Source organism: Callospermophilus lateralis, chromosome 3 (assembly GCF_048772815.1).
Source record: "Callospermophilus lateralis isolate mCalLat2 chromosome 3, mCalLat2.hap1, whole genome shotgun sequence".
NCBI classification, from domain to species: domain Eukaryota; kingdom Metazoa; phylum Chordata; class Mammalia; order Rodentia; family Sciuridae; genus Callospermophilus; species Callospermophilus lateralis.
In genome coordinates, this window is record NC_135307.1 from 169045115 (window position 1) to 169059781 (window position 14667).

General features: G+C 39.7%; 1 protein-coding gene across 4 annotated transcripts in view; it reads left to right on the forward strand.

Annotated features, from left to right (window-relative positions):
- Slc23a2 (solute carrier family 23 member 2) overlaps positions 1-14667 on the forward strand; it is a 113904-nt gene that overhangs the window by 19160 nt on the left and 80077 nt on the right. For 3 of the 4 annotated variants that reach the window (XM_076851567.2, XM_076851569.2, XM_076851570.2), the window contains exon 2: positions 3428-3537. The exons of the other annotated variant lie outside the window; for it this stretch is intronic. The gene's annotated coding sequence lies outside the window, so the exon portion shown is untranslated. The remainder of the gene's footprint in view (positions 1-3427; positions 3538-14667) is intronic. 4 annotated transcript variants of the gene reach the window in all.

Sequence of the window (14667 nt, forward strand, 5' to 3'; positions counted from 1 at the left end):
GTTAAATAACATGGTAAAAGACAAAAGCTGGCAGTTTGGTATGATTTCCTTCTCAAATTTTTGGTGATATTTGTTTATTTTCTCTATGAAATTAAAGTCTGGAAGCCACAGCATATTCAGTTAGGATATCTCTTATCCTAAATGCATGAAAAAGGAAGTGTTTCAGATTTTTTTTTTTTAATGTTTGTATATACATAGTGAAAAACCTTAGTGATGAGACCCAAGTCTATACACAGAATTCATTTGTTTTATATATGCCTTATACATAGAGCCCAAAGGTAATTTTTCCCCCTATATTAGGGGTTAAACCCAGGGTTTTGCGCATGCTGTATTACTGAGCAACACCCCCAGTTCCTGAATGTAGTTTTATACACTATATTAAAATAATTTTGTGCACTAAATAAGTTTCACGACATCAAGTTTTCATTCAAAAAGCTTCAGATTTTGGATTTTTGAATTGGAGATGTTTAACCTTCAAGCACTTTTACAAATCACAATTATAGAGCAACAGAGTGGCTTGTGAGTTCAGCATAGCCTTCATGGGGAAAAGTCAGGTGGTCGACCTTGTGCTCCCTGTGATGTTCCTCTGGCCTGTTGCAGGGGTCTGGGCTTTGAAGTCAGTGCTATGGCCTTGTGTGTGAAGGGCAAGTTTTCATATTTCCAGAGCTTGGTAGAGCCTACACAGGGAGGGGCATTCTGCCTGTACTCTGACATAAGTTCAAGGGTGCTTACTCACTGATAACCCAGTCTTGTTTTTGTTTGTAGAGTAGTTCTTCCTGCTTAACTCCTTTCTCAATGATTCCTTTCTCAAAAGTGAATTTGCATTTTTGCAGTATAAAAACTTCTGACCCAATTCTGTGGTGTGGTCCAGTGGAATAGAAAGCCAAGCCTTTCCACTCATCTTACTAACCAGCCTAGAAAAGTACTTTCCAAAAATAAGTCTTTAAGGAGTCAAAGTATTTATATGTGATCTTTCAGAATTTTTCTGGATTTTCAGCTAAAATGACATTTTTTTTTTAATGTGAAATTTTACCCTCATGGAACCTTTTTTTTTTTAAAAAAATTAATATGTCTTAGTTTTTTTAAAAAAGGATTTACAAAAGAAGTGTACACATATTAGAAAGATTCTAACTTGTCAGAATTGTGTTAAGTAAATTGGAAAAACTGAACCATCTCTTCTACTCCTCTTCCCCACCTCAAGGCAGCTTGATGTGCATCCTTGCCAGCCCTTACCTGTGTACACAAATATGTACTATATAATTATTCTTTTCAATAAAAGTGGGATCATACTAGATATATTGTGCAACCTGCATTTTTCAAAGAACAGTATACATTATTATAGTTTATTTAGCTGAAAGTTAGCCTTTGTGTGTGTGTATGAGTTCAGTGAAAGACTAGTGTTTAGTTTCTGAAGGAAAAGAAAAAAAAAGAAGAAAATACAGGCTCACTGAAGGCTGGACTGGGGTAAGTCTGTTGGCAATTCAGTGCTTATTTACCTCTGGGCCTCTGGGCTCCGACTCGCCCAAGAGCTAATGGTAAGCTATTTTCCACTGAGAATCTGGCTAAACTGTGGGTTGCCTTGGGCATCGTTTTTCATTTGGGAGGACCATGCTCATGACTGGGGCAGCACAGGCTGTTCCTGAGACAGCCACCAAGTGTGGCTCTGAGTTATTTTTGTTGTGAAATGCATGCACAGGTACAAGAGTGTATAAAACATGATCATTTAATGAATAATAAAAGGAACATCTGTGTACCTGCTGAGAACTCAGCTTCAGAAATAGTGTTTTCAGCTTTTTGAGAAGTACTATCCCAATGTATTAATGAGTATTTTTTTTCCCCATAAAGATAATACTTTCAGTTTATATTTGCATTGGCATTTAAGGTAGCCTAGAGTAGCAATTATAGGTGAGGGCTCTGCTGTACATCTGATGGGTTCTGACTCCTACACTCGTTGTTGCTTTCTGTTTTTAAGTTCACAAACTTGACCAGGAGGTTTTGCATTCCTGAGGTTTCTTACTACAGACTGTTGACCTGGTAGCTCCCAAGGGTTGTTGTGAAGATGAAATGATGCACATGTGACATGTAATTAAAATGTTTGGCTTTTAGTTAAACTAAAAAACTCTTAATTTCTTTTTCTTTTAAATCAAAGCCCTGTGCTAGTGTATTAGACCAACAGAGTGCAAAATTGCTTTTTTACAGGTGTCTAAAATACAGTTGTTTAAAAATATTTTGTGCAATTGGAGAGTTGATTTTTTTTTTTTTGGTACTGGGGATTAAACTCCAGGGAACCCGGACCATTGAGCCATATCCCCAGTCCTATTTTGTTATTTTATTTAGAGGCAGAGTCTCACTAAATTGCTTAGTGCCTTGCTGTTGCTAAGAGTGGCTTTGAATTCCATATCCTCTAACCTCAGCCTCCCGAGCTGCTGTGATTATAGGTATGTGCCACCATTCCCAGCCCAAGAGTTGATTTTTAAGGAACTGAGAGTGCAGTTTGTGACCCAGCCTAGAATTGGGCTGGTGCCTCAGAGACAGACATTCTGTAAGAGTCAGGAAGTAATAGTTGAGTGCAGTGGTGCATGCCTGTAATCCCGGTGACTGGGAGACTGAGGCAGGAGGATCCTAAATTCAAGGCCAGCCTGGCAAGTTGGTGAGACCACTGGTATTTATGTAGATGTACGTAAGTGAATGAAAGCCTGGCTTTATCTGGGTAATAGCTTTGCAAGCAGTTTTTTTTTTTTTTTTAATTCGTAGTTGGACACAATTATCTTTATTTTGTTTATTTATTTTTATGTGGTTCTGAGGATCAAACCAAGCGCCTTGCACATTCTAGGCGAGCACTCTGTCACTGAGCCACAACCCAGCCCCTGCAAGCAATTTTTTCAAACATTTTATTAAGAGAATTTTCAAGCCTGCGGTGACACATACCTGTCATCCAGCAATATGGAGGCAGAGGCAGGAGGATTGCAAGTTTGAGGCCAGCCTCAGCAACTTAGTGAAACTCTGCCTCAAAATAAAAAGGTCTGGGGATATGGCTTAGTGGTAAAATGCCCTGGGTTCAAAAAAGCAAAACAAAAGAGTGAAGAAATAATAGAGTGTGTTCTAGGCATGGGCATGGCTGAGTGAGTATAGACTCCATTCATGCAGAGTGTCTCCTAGGTTTATGATTACTTTTTTGGGGTGCGGGGGAGGGGTACTGGGGATTGAACTCAGGGCTCAACCACTGAGCCACATCCCCAGCCCTGTTTTGTATTTTATTTAGAGACAAGGTCTCACCGAGTTGCTTAGTGCCTCGCCCTTGCTGAGGCTGGCTTTGAACTATGGATCCTCCTGTCTCAGCCTCCTGAGCCCCTGGGATTGCAGGTGTGCGCCACTGTACCTATCTATGATTACTTTTAATTTTAATTTGTCATTTGCTTTTCTCTAGCTTGGACTTGACTCCACCAACCAGGACTTCTTGTGGGGCTTTGAGCTTAGACGTCGGCAGCACAAGGAAATGTAGCTCAGCGACTTGTAACGGGGAGAGCATATGGACAGGTCTGTACCACAGCATTTAGGTGGATCTAAAACACAATGCCCATTTCTGTGTTTCATGATAGAATTATGCTGACAGCTCTTTATCATCAGAACCCTTTTGTACTTGACCTTGCCCATTGTACATGTCAGGAATGGTCTGAATGCACAAACTGGGAATAATGAATTGGCTAGGTTACTGTTAATGATAAGGTAATGGACTTCTTTAGGCCAAATTCCATGTAAGTAGATTAAACTAGAAAATGAACAGGCACAGTCTTGCCATTTATATTAATTACAAGGTAGGAGGTAAATATTTTCATATTTTTTTCCTATGCTTTTGACTCTTTAAAAAAATCATATGCAGTCCTTTGTTCAGTGCCTACTACTGTTGGGTCCTTGGTCAGGGTCACACAGGAGTACCCTGGGGTAAAGTGATTTAAGAACTGTTCTTCACCCTTTTCCAGGCAATCTGTAAATATAACCACTTATACATTGCTAGGGAGCATTCTTCTTTTTTCCTTCTCCTTTCCTCTACCTCTCCCTTATCCCAAAGTTCAATGGACACTTTCGGTATTTAAGTGTTTTTTTGCTCTTGTAAACAATATTACAATAGCTTTGTTCTTTTTGGAAAGAACAACCTAGTGCTAAGATTATTGGGCACAGTGTATATAATTTTAAAATTTTAATAGATATTGGCAAGTTGTCCAATACAAAAGCTACAAGAAATGACACTCCTATTGATATTGGGTCTGATACTTTACCTTGTCCAAATTGGATGTATTCAGTATGGCGTGTAATGTTCTGTCAAGGTTATTTTTATTTATTTGCTTTTACATGCAGTGAAATTCACTATTTAGGTGAATTTCTATAAAAGCTTTCATTAATACATACAATGGATCATTTCCTTTTTTAGAAATACTTTATTTTTTACTTTCTAGTAAAAGAAGCCTTATCTTACTATTAAAAGGAAAAAAAAAAAAAAGGAACAGAACCAAACTTGGTATATTGTAAAAATTAGGAAGAAAAAGAGTATTCTTGTTCCTACTATCATGAACATTTTTGTGTGTTTGTTTCCGTTTTCTTTTTCCTTTGTGTCCTGGAGTTTTTTTTTTCCCCCTTAAGCCATTGTCATCAAAGTGTATATGTTACTTTCTTTAAAACATTTATTAATGATGATGGAGGTGAGGACAAGAGTTTTGTCTAGGGGTGCCTGCAAAGTAAGAGTTTCCAACTCTCAGAGTTTCAGTTATCACCTTTGGGTTTCATTCACAAAGCTCTGTCCCTGCTGTTGTTTCATAGAGCTCTTCTCACAATATCTGGTGGTCTTTGGTGGGCACTTTTCAGATGTCCTCCATACCCACTTGGATTCAGCACATCCACACTCTTTTTGATTTGCCTCATATGCCCATTTCGTTACTTTTTCTGTTCCTAGTGGTTTTGGTCAGTTGGTTGTTTTGGTGGTGCTGGAGATTGAACCCAGGGCCTCATGCATGCTGGACAAGCACTCTACCACTAAGCCAGATCCCAGACCCCATTACCTTACTGATTTTTGGAGACGGCATCCTTGTTCTTTTCTTTGACACCAAGTATTCACCTGTTTCTTTGAAATCACTTCTTCTTTCATCTACTTTGTCACTTCCATCGTCTTAGTTGCCAAGGTCCTTAGATAATTGGCCTTCAAAGACCATGAGTTCTGTATCTGTGAATTTAACGAACAGCAGATTGAATCACTGCATCTGTACTGAATATGTATACGTTTTTTTTGCCATCATTTCCTAAACAATTCAGTATAACAACTATTTACATTGTGTTAGTTGTGATAAGTTATCTAGAGACGATTTAAATACACAGACCCATGATGTTATATGCAAACACCATGCCATTTATATAGGAACTTGAGCATCCATGGATTAGTACTGAAACCAGTCGCCAGCAGACACCCAGTGACAGCTGTACTTGGGTTAACACAGTAGCCTCTTTTCTGTGTAGTGCTAGGGATGGAGCATGGGGCCTTGCACATATTATGCAAGCACTGTACCATGAAACTCTACCTCCAGACCTTTTTATTTTTTATTTTGAGGCAGAGTCTCAGAGTTTGTCAAGGCTGGCCTTGAACTTGAAATCCTCCTGCCTTATCTTCACAGTCACTAGGATGGCTGGCGTGTGCCATTGTGCCACTTGATGTTGAGATGATCTTGTAGTGGACTTTCTGCTGTCGTCACCTGCCCAAAGTGTGTATTTCCTAAAGCTTTGTTACAATTATTTTGACTTTTGAGGTTCCTCTGACCCTTTGAAAATCACTTTGAAACCTATGGAGATAACAGTTTTGAAGAAACAAGTGAGGATTTCGTGTCCAAGTGGAGGGATTTTCTCCTCCGCTTGCTTCACCCTGGGCCATGGCGAAGCTGGTGTTTTCTGTTCTGGAGACTCCTCATACACCAGTCTTCATCTGGACCTCCCTGGTGGCCTTCCTGTAAGGCTCTAGCTGTCTTGCAACACTAACCTCAAGTTCCACTTCCCAAAGCCATGTCTGATGATTTTGAGCCTGGAGTTCCGTTTTCCTGACTCTCCCAAGCTGCGCTGTGGTTACTGTGTGTTTCTTCTTTACTCATCATTCCTGTCTGTTCAGTGGGCGGGCAGATTGCCTCCAATGTGATCCAATAGCCTATCCACACTTAGACCATTGTCTGAATCAGGAAACTAGTCGACAGTTGGTTTCATTCCATTTGTTTTTAGGCTTTCAGTACAGATCCTAAACTACCTTATTAAATTGAGAAAAGAGAAGACCTTTCATCTTTGTCATCAAGAACATACAGGTGTCATTTTGGTACCTGGCCTTTATAGCTGAGAACACCTGTTCTATTCAGTGCCAGGAGCCTGGTCCAGGTGCATTTTAGAAGTTGCTAGAATATCACAGATGTAGAGGGAGTTGGATATAAACTCAATTAAAAGCTTTGAGCAGTGAGGAGAAATTCTCATTTTATGGGTGCCTGATTTCTTAGAGGCCTCCCTGGTAATTCTGGTGTTTTTGGTTTATAGACTCTGTGTGCTGTTGACATCAATGTCTTATTTTCTCATTACTAAACATGTTATATAAAAATGTGTTGTTTATGGTTCGACTCATAGCAACAAGAGAATTAAATATTTACTGGAGAAATTGGGCAGTTTCAAAAACCTATGTAAACACTGGTAGTGATTATAGAGCTTACATAAGAAGGAAGAAAAGAAGATGGAATGGTTGTGTAACGGTTACCATGAAAGAGATTCCAAGCAGATTAGAACAACTCTGGATTTTTCAATTGGAGATTTTTTTAAAATCAGCAAGTTAGTGTTGGATTAAGACCAACTGATTATGCTGACTTTCTGTGTGCTATGGAAAAATGAACCAATAAATTGTTCCGTTCTTTCTAATGATAATCCTTTTTAAATACAGGTATTATTTTGTTTTAGGTTTGCCATCCCCAACTGGAACCTGCAGTTTGGTAGTTATAAAGCCATTCTGGATTTGAGCAGTGTTTACTTTGTGGGCTCTGTTTTATTTAGATTTCTTACGCTGGTTCTGGGCTTTCAGCAAAGAGCCCCTGAGTCCAGCCCTTCTGACCTTTCAGCTTACGCTTGTTGTTAGCACATGGATTTCTGCTTCAGCCTTGCTCACATCTGGCTCCTTCCTTCCTTCTCCTGGTTCTGCATGTGTGAAAATTTAGGTCACGGCAGGCAGCTGCTCTCCCATGCAGGCTGCAGAGCTAATTGTGTAGAATATCAATTATAGGATTTGTTTTGGTGTTTGGGCCAAGATACATGGCCATGCCACTGTGTGTGTGTGTGTGTGTGTGTGTGTGTGTGTGAGAGAGAGAGAGAGAGAAGAGTCAGGGTATCAGAAGTTCTCACACTCAGCATGATCACCATGGTTGTGTGCTTGGAAGTGCCATTTTCTTTTCTCATTTCTTTGAATCCACTTTCTTGAGACCAGTACACTGTCCTGTACAATTATAGTAGGAGTCACATAGGCAACTTTTTAGGAGCTACATTAAATAAAATAAAAAGAAACATAGAATTATGTAGTAGCTAATCTGCACCAGGAAATCTACCACTGAGGAATGTTTTCAACTTCTAAGCGGTGGGATTTTTGGTATTTCATAGGGTAGGCCACTTGTGTTTCAGGAACTGCAGAATAATGTACACCCATAGCCGAGTGATGTCCCCACAGCTTCCCTTTCCTCATTTTTTTTCCTTTCAACTTTAGAGGTTTTCTTTTTCCTGGAAAATACTTATGAATCAGTTCAGCAGGTAAATTGATTCCCCACCACCCTGGCTTGAAAAAGAACAGTTTTTTCCTTAACATATTCTAAATTAATATACAAATGTTTAGCAGTTTTTTAAAACCCAAAAATCTCAAGTATGTTCCATAGCTTATAGTCTTAGACAAGTTGAAGTTTAGGGTTTCAGTATTGTTCTTAGGCAATACTTTTTTCAAAGGGGTACATAAACATTGTAGAAAAACAAGAACATAGAAAAAGTCAATCATCTGGAGATAATCACTTTCCATTTTCGTATTTCTCCCTTTTCTTTGTTCCTAAAGATTGAAACCAGGGGTGGTTTACCACTGAGCTGCATCCCCATCCTTTTTTATTTTGAAGCAAGGGTATCGCTAAGTTCCTGAGACTGGCCTTGGACTTGCAATCCTCCTGCTTCAGCCTCCTGAGTCTCTGGGTTAAGGGTGTGTACACACTACCTTGGCCAGTTGTTTCCCCTTTTCTGCATGTATATATGTACACTCATTGAAAAGGGATCGTCACATTGGGTTACGACCTGCCATTTTCTTGTCCACTCACAGACACTCAACACATTGCCATGACGGTGAGCACTGCCATTACCAGTATTTTAATCCCCATGATATTCTGTTTTGAGATTACAGGGACTGGTGATGTGGCTCTTATACAGTGCTTGCCTAACATGTGCAAGGACCTGGATTCAATCCCCAGTGCTGCAAAAAAAAAGGAAAAAAAAAAAAAACATAGGCAGTAATGTTTTCCTATCCAATTTGGGTTACTCTAAGCAGTATTTTAACTCTCAATACTGAAAAATTTGAGCCTAATTTAATTAGTTTATTAGGATCAATTCCTTTAAGAGTAAAATTGTTGAGTCAAAGTGTATGTATATTTTTAGAGCTTTTGATTGACGATGTTGAAGGACTACTTAGAAACATTTTGCACCACATCATGTGCTTCTCTGCTAAAGGGACATTAAAGATAATTTGGCAATTTTATGATTTGTTGAGTGACTTATAAGTGGTAAAATTTAATTTTCTGCTCTTTTTATGATTTTTCACATTTTTCTTATAAGAAAGCTCACACATGATCATATTCCCTTCACCAATCAATGGAATGAGAATCCAATTAAACTAAAAAATGAGCCTTGGCAGTTTTGGCAGTTCTTGGATTCAAGCAGATTACTTCTGAGGCTATGTGGCTAAGGTGTCCTGAAGCCAGTGTGCAAGAGGCCTGCACTCCTGACACTGTGATTTGCCCAACACGTTTTTAGGTATTCCCTTTACAAAATATTATTTTTTGCTAGCCACAACTTAGGAACCATAGATTCAGACATGTGGATTCCTCGCTGCATGAACTCAAGTGTCGATCTGGATAAGGAAGGATAGTTAGTATGAATCATGGTCATTGCTTCGAGGGAATGGCAAAGGGCATAGTGTATGATTTAGATTGTGAGGAGTCTGAAAAGGATTTGCTACCATCGATATTAAATAGAGATCTGAAATATGACTAGGAATTCTCCAGGGTCACAGTGATTCCAGGTAGAGAGAGCAGTGGGCCAAGTCTTTAGTTCACCCACACTGTCAGTTTTGAAGACTGCCCCAGTCTTCTGTGAAACCCTTTAAATTCTTCACTGTCATCTGCCTACTTCCTGGCCATATTTTGTGCTCCTTGAATGTCAACTCCTGGCTTGTCACTTTCTTTCTATTGTGTCTTCTAGGCTCATATGGCCTCTGGACCTCTCTGTCCCTTCACTTTCTCTTTTGCAGGAAGCTTCACCTCTGCTCATCACAGCCTTGTCATCTCTCAGGTGACACTTTGGAGAGCTCAAGTTTAGAGAGTGTCCTGTGTGCCCTCTCGCTGCCCTTTGTAGCTCACTCCTCTGCTCCTGCAGTCCTGTTCTTCATACCCTTTGGTGGTCTCTAGCTTCACCTTCCTGGCCCCTTTTACCTGCAGTTGGCTCTGTAGGTAGGCATGGGATTGTCATCTTACTAGCTTCACACTTTCTTTACTCTGAGCTACCCCTGGAATTGTCAAGTTTCCTCAGTGATTCAGTCCTGTTTAATGTGTGTGTGTGTGTGTATGTGTGTGTGTGTGGTGGTGTTGTTGGTTGAACTCAACTGGAGAGAAGCCAACTTTCTCTCTCAGTAATTTGAGTTCTAGGCACAAAGGGACCTTGAATTTTGTCCTTATCTCTGGTCAGATCCTTTTACTTATCCTTTTCCTCCCTCCACAGCCTCTTCTGTCCACTCTCATACATAGCCTCCTTAGTCTCCACCGTGACCTCCACTGCTCAGTTCATTAAGAAAATAAATCATCAGATAAGTGCCCCACCCCCACTTCCTGCCTCCCGCCTCCTGCTGTGTTGACTGATGGTGGCTGCCTATCTGTGTACATCTCTGCCCACTGAGGACAAGACAACCATTGCAGAAGGTCTGTGTGGAGCTGTTGTAACAGATTCTGAGCGTTTTCCTCCCCAGGTAATGTCAGAACTGCTGTCGCTGCTGTGGCACAGTGAGAACTTCTGGTGTCTGGCTTTTGGGGAAATGTCTATAATTTCATGGAAGATGGAGTTTTAGAAATGGTATGACCCTCAGAGTGGGGAGGTCTCTCTGCCCAGATGGTAGAGCTTCTTCATAGCATAGTCAGGGCTAGAATCCAGTCTTCAGTGGAATTTTTTTTATCTTAGTAAGAATACTTTAGAGGGTCATTGCCCTCCCTCCCCCATGAAAGTGGGTTTAGAGGTGAAGAGGGCATCAAATTTATTTGTAGTTAAAATAATAGGTAAAGAATATAAATAAATACATAAAGGAATAACATTCAAAAGGCTGTGTAGGGAGTGAGTCTGCCTTCTGTGTGATTCCAGTTCCCTTTCCTGGAGGCAACTGCTTTATTGGGTTTTGTGGATCCTTCTAGAGATAACCTTTCTTTGAGACAGAGTCTCACTATGTTGCTGAGATTGGCCTTGAATTTAGGATCCTCCTGCCTCAGCCTCCTGAGTAGCAGGGATTATAGGTGTGTTGCCACCATTTGCCATCATAGAGATAGTCTGTCAAAGTTTTTGTTTCTAATTGTGAAATTACAAATATAAAGAAAATGAAAGAATGAACACTTGTGCCAGGTGCCCAGATCTAATAAGTCTAAACGTGTTGCCATTTTTGCTTCAGGTTTTTCATTTTACAGAAAATAAAGCATTACAGGTATCCTTTTAGTGACTTCGTTTATCTTATCTCCTCCTCCTTTCTTTTCAGAGCAGCTTTGCAGCTCATGTTTTTCCTTCTGTGAGACATGTTTACACATCCATAAACCACGGTGCAGTATTGACTGCATCATTAAAACCATAAGTAAAAGACTCATGGGGTGTGTGCTCTGCAGCCTACTCAGTCACTCTGGAGTATGAGTGATGGTTTTCAAGTCGTGTTGGCCCAAGTGGCTAGAGGTCATTTCTGTTTCTGTTCACTTTATTCCACTGCTTAAATAGGTCACAACTTCCAGATTCTCCTGCTGGAGTGTGCTATTAAGAACAGCAGCATGATGAACGTGGTGACTGACCTAACCTGGGGAAGCATCTTCAGGGCAGAACATGTTGAGGCCTGGTCTTGCTAGAGCATAGTGCAACCCTCTTCCACCTAATGTGTGTTACCAAATTCTTATCCTAGGTGTTTGAACCAATTTACATTTCTGGCAACACGCAGGGAGAATTCCTGTTTGCCCACTATGTGTGTATGTGTGTATGTGTGTGTCTGTGTGTTTGTGTATGTGTATGTGCTTAACCACTGAGCCACATTTCCCAGCCGGTTTTTTTTAATTTTTATTTTTTTATTTTCAGATAGGGTCTCACTAAGTTGTTTAGGGCCTTACCAAGTTGCTGAGTCTGACTTTGAATTTGGCAATCCTCTTCCCTCAGCCTCCCGAGCTGCTGGGATTACAGGCTTGCTTGCGTCACCAGTCCTGGCTATCTATTGTTTTCAATAGGGATGTGCCAGGGTTTGTAAATAATGGTTTATTTATAAGTAAAATCATTATACATATTTATGTACAGGATTTCATTTTACAAGGTAGATATCTGGAAGTAGTACTTCTAGACCTTAGAATAAAATTATGTTTAATGTGGTAAGAAATGACCAGTTTTCCAAAGTACCTTTTTGCACACGTTCCGGGAATGTGGGAGTCTGCTGTTTTCTGTCTTTGTCAGCTCTTGGTATTGTGTTAGCTATCTGTTTCTATTTTGTTATATGATTTTCTTTAATTCAAAGAATGAAGTTTTAAAATCAGATTCTATTTTTAAATCACTTAATGTAATTGATTTGGGCTGGGGATTGTGGCTGAAGCGGTAGCGAGCTCGCCTGGCATGTGTGCGGCCCGGGTTCAATCCTCAGCACCACATACAAACAAAGATGTTGTGTCCGCTGAAAACTAAAAAATAAATATTAAAATTCTCTCTCCCTCTCTCACTCTCTCTTTAAAAAAAAATAATGTAATTGATTTATGCTTTCCTAGCTCTAGAACAGCCTTTTCTTCTGGGGTCTAGTGTAGCATAATATTTGTAGGCTAGAACATATAAATGTGTTTTTATTCTGAGAGTAAGTTCATTAAATTATTGAATCTTTGATTTACCGGTTGGACTCTTTGGTATTATTTCGGAAAATACATATTAAAACTTTTGCAGTGAAGAGCGGTAAATCTTCATGTTAATAACACTATCCACCTACTTGTGATTCCCCCCCCCTTCCAGGTTTTGAGTAAGATCAATTTGAGGATGCTTGTTCCATTACTAAAAACAGAAGTGTGAAACCCACAGATGTGGGGCAGCACCCCTGTTTTACAGAGTGGGATACTTTTGGCTACTGGTTAATGACGTTGCTGTGATTTCCCCACCATGGACTCCTAGTGCAGAGCCGTTTCTTCACTAATCTCTTTGAGGCTTCTTGTGGGTGCTAGGCACACTGATGTCAGTCTCGAAGGTCGAAGTCGGCAGTCTTCACAGTGGATTGACAAAGTTGAGTGAACTTTGGTTTCACCTCATTGCCGGAATTCTGGTGGGCGCTTGTCAGCACACATTCCGAGTCAGGCCTAGAGATTCTGGATGACTGGGTAGCCTTTATGTGTCTGCCAAAGAGGCCAGTTTAATAAGTCTGATAGCCAAGGTGAACAATGAATTTATTCATCTCGCCCAGACACTTACCCTTTATCATGAACCTTGTTTGGCCCTTCCGAAGGAAAATAACTTTCAACCCCCCCACCCCCTTCCCCAGGTTTGAATATGTTCTGATCTGTTTCCTTTTGAAAATTTGGTAACTGGGGTCATTCCAAATAATACTATCTTGCCAGTACTCTCTTCAGATTTATTTTTTTCTCTATATGGCGTCTTTTTTTTTTTTTAATTTAGATTTGTTTTTGAGATGAGCACATTATAGATTACTTACGTATAAAGTTGTTTTTGAAATATCAGGTTTCTTTTTCTCTTTTCCTTCTCTGTGTGTGTGTGTGTGGGGGGGTGGTGCTGGGAGATGGAACCCAGGGCTGCATACATGGTAGGTAATCCCTCCACTGTGGAGCTACATCTCCAGCCCAGAATTCTTCGTTTTAAAAATGTGCATCTGTGGGGGGTGTGTGTGTGTGTGTGTGTGTGTGTGTGTGTGTGTGTGTGTTTGTGTTGGGTGTAGTGTTGGGTGCTCTAACATATTCAAATAATGAAAAGAAACCTGTTCAACAAGTCTGACAGAAGCTTCTATCTCCCAGATTACTGCCCCTTTTTTCTCAATCCTGAGAGTATTGATTCTTTAACATGGTCTAAGATTTGTTTTCTGCAATTAGGGGGAAGAGAGACACGGGAAGGGGAGGGAGGGTGTGATTATTCTGCTCATGTTCTATTGGGCAAAGCTGGCCACATCTATCTGCAAGGGAAGTTGGGAAATGTTGTCTTATTTGGTTGTGTTCTCTGCTTAAAAATCAAGGGTTTACTGTAAGTTGAGTTATTGAGAATGGCTTATTTATGTTAATGAAACATATAAGTGTCCAGTGAGCCATGAGCACAAAAATCAATAATCAGAAATAAGTTGGTTATGAAATAAAAATGTGTTCTTTTTTTTTAGTTGTAGTTGGACACTATATTTATTTTTATGTGGTGCTGAGGATCGAACCCAATGCCTCACATGTGCTAGGCAAGCCCTCTACCGCTGAGCCACAACCTCAGTCCCTAAAAATGCGTTTTAATTCTACTTTTCTGTATGTTTGAAATTTTCCAAAATAGATTTTCTTAAAAATTTTTATCCTATGATTTACCTTTACCAAGTGCCAAGTAGATATTGAAACACTAGAGGGTGCTCTTGGTTAATGTACTTGATTGTTTTGCTCTTAGTATTTATGGAACAAGGGCGGCCCCCATTATTGATCACAGCATCAGAGTAGTTTTTGTCCAACTGGTAATTCTAAATATATTTTGTTTTACTCTTTTTGATAACAATAGGGGCAATGAAATGTCAATATATAGCATTTGTTTGAAAAGGTACAAGCAGATAATCACTGTAAGTGAAAGGGATTTTTTTTCTTCTTCTTAAGAGTTTTTTTTTAAATAGGAAACAAATCAGATTACATTAATAAAACCAGATATTTGTAAATTCACATTTCTGAAGAATTAAATTCTTGTTTCCTATATTTTTCCAAGTTTAGCTTTTTACTTGTTTTGCATTCATTTCTTTTCTGAATTTATTTACCATACATAGGCGCTAAGAATTGAGCTGCTCATTTTGCCTTCTAGAACAATGTGGGGGACATAACTAGAGTTTAATACAGATAAGCACAAAAAGAAACATCTAGCCAGGTGCAGTGACACGTACCTGTAATTCTAGCAACTCAGGAGTTTGAGGCAGGGGGATTGAAA